Raw genomic sequence first — 5,092 nt, forward strand, 5'->3', positions numbered from 1 at the left:
TAATTGGAATCACACACTCTATATTGTTTTATTTTTCTGGGTTCTGCTTCTCAATGTTATGTCTTGAGATTAATTCATGTATTTTTGAATAGCAGCATACACTAAAATGCTATTTTAATATACACATGTATTTAACATTTATAAATTTAATTGTTTGGTGTGACTAACATTAGACTTTTTTCATGCTATAAGGAATTGGTGTAACATGTATTATTCTAATGTGTTTTGTTAGTAGTTATGTTGGACTCATAAAGTTGGAAAATGCATCACTGTTTTCTGGGATAATTTGCATGTGTTTTATTTTATTCTTTCTTAAATGATCAAATTTACCAATAGAGCCAATGGTTCGTGCAATTTATTGGTGAAAGGATATTTAATTATGATTCAATAATGTCATAAATTTAAACATACATTTAAATAAATACCTGCATGTTGGGATCCGTTGGTTGGCTTGCTCCTTTCTGCTCATGGACGCTGCGGACTCAGCATCAGGCTCGCTCATCTCCTCCCACAGCCGGCCTGTCGAGTGGGAGTCTCCCAATGAGCCCAAACATCTGCGGAAGCTCTTCATCGGAGGCCTGAGCTTGGAAACCACCAACCAGAGCCTGCGGAGCCATTTTGAGCAATGGGGAACACTCACGGATTATGTGGTGGTGAGAGACTCAAACATCAAGCTCTCCACGGGCTTTGAGTTTGGCACGTACGCCACCATGGAGCAGGTGGATGTGGCCATGATGGCATGGCCACACAAGGTGGACGGAAGAGTGGTGGAACCAAAGAGGGCTGTCTCCAGAGAAGATTCTCAAAGACCTGGTGTCCATCTCACTATGAAGCAAATCTTTGGGGGGGGGTGTTAAAGAAGATAATGAAGAGCATCACCTACGAGGTTGTTTTGAGCAGTATGGGAAAATCGAAGTGATTGAGATGATGACCGATCCAGGCAGTGGCAAGAAGTGGGGCTTCATTTTTGTGACCTTTGTTTCTGTGGACAAGATTGTCATTCAGAAACACCACACTGTGAAGTCAAGAAGGGCCTGTCCAAGCAGGAGATGGTTAACTATTCTTCTACTCCAAGAGGTCAAAGTCGTTCTGTAAACGTCGGTGGTGCGGTGGCTTCAGTGGCAATGACAACTTTGGTTGAGGAGGAAACTTCAGTGGTCCTGGTAGCTTTGATGACAGCCGAGGTGGTGGTGGTTATGGTGGCAGTGGGGATGGTTACAATGGATTTGATACCAATGGAAACAACTTTGGAAGCACCGGGAGCTACAATGACTGGCAATTACAACAATCAATCTTCAAATTTTGGACCCGTGAGGGTGAAAACTTTCGGGGGTAGAAGCTCTGGCCCCTGTGGTGGTGGAGGCCAATATTTTGTGAAACCACGGAACCAAGGTCTCTAGGATGGTTGCAGCAGAAGCAGTAGCTATAGCAGTGGCAGAGATTTTAATGACTGCTAAAGCTTAGCAGGAGAGGAGAGCCAGAGAGTGACAGGAAAGTTACAGGTTACAACAGATTTGTGAACTCAGCCAAGCACAGTGGTGACAGGGCCTAGCTGCTACAAAGAAGACATGTCTTAGACAATACTCTTGTATATGGGCAAAAATATTTGAATACTGTATTTGTGACTAATTGTATAACAGGTTGTTTTAGCTTTTGTTCTGTGGGAAATATAAATCATTCCAACAAAGTGTTTTAAATGTAGTTTCTCTTTATTTTTTTTTTTGCACCCATGCTGTTGATTGCTAAATATAATGGTCTGATCATGACGCAGAATGAATGTCTGTTTTTTCAATGTGCTGTGTAAAGTTAGTCTACTCTGAAACCATGTTGATAACCTTCCCCAAAAGTGTAAAGTCAGAATTCACCAGGATGATGCCAGGTTCCGATTGGAACCTTTACACATTGCTTGGGTGGAGAAGCCTTGTCCTCATCCTGACAGTTTTCTGTTGTGACCTCCTGAAGCTCACCATTGAGAGCCACTCAAGCAGAGTCTCAGGATTATTTGGTTATAAAAGTGATTGTTGGCAGATCCATTGCAATGTATCTAAATTGACTAATGGTTCCAGATAAAAGTACAGGTGAGAATGAAGCTGTGTATCATCCATTATCATGTATAATCAAAAAATGATTTTTAATAATAAACAATTGAATTCTCTTGAGTGCATTGCTGAAGATTTTGGGGGTAAATTCACTTTCTCCAAGTGCTTCTTTCACTGATTTGAGTAGTAAAACTACTGCTAATGTCTTCATGTCTGCTTCTCTTTTCAACACCTGGAGTGTATAGTTACATTTGCAGCACCCATTCCTCACCTTGGTAATCTCTTTTCTCTTGATTAGTTTTGACAACATTTTATGTATTTTTCAGCTTTTCAAAGAATGCATTTTTACTTTATTGGTTTATTCCAGCATATTGTGTTACTACTGCTTATTCTTGTTTTATTAGTTGCAATTGCTGTTTATTTTCATTCTTTATTTTTCCTCATTTGCTTTTTCTCAACCCCTAGCTTTGTTTTCTTTGTGAGCCAGTGTTTATCTTTATTCTGAGTGTGCATGTATGTTTTATGTTGAAATAAACACATAATCACACACAATTTCAGGGAATAATGTGGGGAATGCATAAGAAGGAAATAAGACTCTCATATTTACATATTATACAAACACTAACCCAGAGTGAATCAAGGATGTAAATCTAAGACCAGAAACCATCAGATTACTAGGGGGGGAAAAACACACACACACGTAGGCTCAGACATCTCTGATAAGATCCCAGAATCAAAGGCACTAAAGGAAAAAAAAAATAGACAAGTGGGTTTACATCGAGTAAGAAGCTTTTGTGCTACAAAGGAAAGAATCAATAAACTAAAGAGGTAATTGACAGAAGAAATGGGAGAAAAGAAATAAGGAGCTCAAGAAACTCAACAACAACAAACAAATAGATTGGCTAAAAACTGGGATGAGGATTTTGAATTGGCACTTATGAAAAGATGAAATAAAAATGGCCAGTGGATGCATGAAGAGATAATCAGGATAAAATGGTCATTAAGGAAATGCAAATAAACCCACAATGAGGCTTTAATCTCATAAAAATTTTCTATAGCGTCAAATTAAACAAATTAGTAATTCTGACAAATGTATGGGGAAAAGGTAGCAAAAGATACTATTGGTAGGAATGTGAACTCGGGCAATCATTATGGGAGATATTAGGAAATTTTTCAGAAATCTTTAAAGAGACCTAGGGTATGACCCAGTCATTCCACTCCTGGGAAGTTACACAAAGAAAATAAAAACAGCAAATGAAACTGTTTCTCTAACCACATGTTTATTTAAGTTCAACTCACAAGTGCCAAAATAAGAAATCAACCCAGTTGGCCATTAACGGTTGACTGGATACAGCCATACGCACACCATATGGAATACCACTCAGTCACAAAATAGAATGGAATCTTATCCTTTGCAACAAAATGGATACAACTAGAAATCATTGAAAAGTGAAATAAATGGGTCATGTCTGGGTCAGCTGACCCACTTGGGAAAACAATGGCAAGTGGTCCCCCAGGTCTGGCCTAACTTGGGTCATCTGACCCACTAATATGGCAGTGGGGACAGCCCCCCAGTCAGGCCTGGCCTGGGGCTTCTGACCCATTCACACAACAGTGGGGGATGGCCCCTAAGTTGGGCATAACGTGGATCTTCTAATTTGCCCATGAGGCAGTGGGGGCAGCCCCCAGTTCTGGCAGCCTGGGCTTCAAGGGCAGTGGACAAACCTTCAGGCTGCACCACAGTACACTCTGGAGACTTGGCAGTGGGGGCTTGCACAGGGTCTGGGGGATGGCACAGGTGGGCGAGAGCAGAAACTTGAGGGTTCATGTCCAGATGAAGAATGACAACTGAGCGACTTCCAAAGTGCAGGCAAGGCTTGGCCAGTTCATAACTTCCACTGGCAGATATCAGAAGAAGGACAAGGTGAAGGCCAGGCCAGATTAGGCTGCAACACCAGTCAGGTCATATTAGCGTCAGAACTAGAAACTGGCTGGGCCAGGCTGGAATGCAGCACCCACCAGCCAGAACTAGAATCTGCTGCAGACCGGAATTGGCCCACCAGCAACCACCAGCAAATGCCAAGGTGAGGCAGTCCAGGCCAGACAGGGCCATAGCACCCACCATTATACATGACATCTCTGAGGGAAAGGTGCAAGCTTGGTGGAGCAGTGTTCGCCCCCCTGGTGTACATTGCCCCCACTGATGAGCTTCAGGAAAGGGACTGAGGGAGATCAGGTTGGCAGCACTACAATATCTTTTGGCCTGAATGTGATGTTAACTGTGTAAGGTAGATAGAGTGAGCTTACCAACTGTATCCACTGGTGCAGGCATTACAGAGTAAGACCAGGCTAACTGGACTTAGCCGCAATATCAGCTATCAAGTTCTGGGAATGGGGATGAATACTGTCAAGTTTGATTGGGGAACCACCTGGAGAGTGCAATATGCAGGACTGGGAGGACGCCTATTAGGGAAACTGTGGGCAGCTGTCTGATGGGCTACATCAGAGTCCTTGGACCTGCCTGCATGATGGGTTCTTGGTCTGTGAGCCCCGAAGGCAGGGGTTCAGCATGGCCCAGGTCACCTGGCTCAGGTTCTTAGGTTTGCAAGCCTGCAGTGCTGGGGGTCCAACAGGGTCTGAGTCACCTGGCCTGGATTTCTTGGGTCCATCAGCACGGTGGTTGGCATATCTATCAGCCTCAGGTGTGGGGAGTTTAGTGAGACATATTCACCTGGACTGAGTCCTTGGGCCCACCTCTTCAGTGGTGCACTGTCCGTGAACCCCAGGGGTGGGAACGGCAATAGCTCCTTATTTACCCGACCCAGGACCTTGGGTTTGCTTGTGCAATGGGTAGGTCTGTGAGCCCTACTTGTAGGGGGTCCAGCAGTGCCTGGGCCAGGTGGCCTGGGGTACCAATGGTGCTGGGTTGAAGCTCACTGGCTGCCTAGTTGTATGCTTGTGGGGACTTGATGTGTGGTCTTGCAGGGGGTCTGGGGAATGGCACAGGTTGGGTTATGCTGGAACCAGAGGTCTCAGCTCTAGGATTGGTGGTC

The 5,092-nt window shown here is 43.8% G+C and overlaps 1 pseudogene; it reads left to right on the forward strand.

Annotated features, from left to right (window-relative positions):
* The first annotated feature begins 467 nt into the window (after nucleotides 1-467).
* On the forward strand, nucleotides 468-1,400 carry LOC101530487 (heterogeneous nuclear ribonucleoprotein A1-like; annotated as a pseudogene).
* Nucleotides 1,401-5,092: the final 3,692 nt, after the last annotated feature.

This window comes from Ochotona princeps, chromosome 3 (genome assembly GCF_030435755.1).
Source record: "Ochotona princeps isolate mOchPri1 chromosome 3, mOchPri1.hap1, whole genome shotgun sequence".
NCBI lineage: Eukaryota > Metazoa > Chordata > Mammalia > Lagomorpha > Ochotonidae > Ochotona > Ochotona princeps.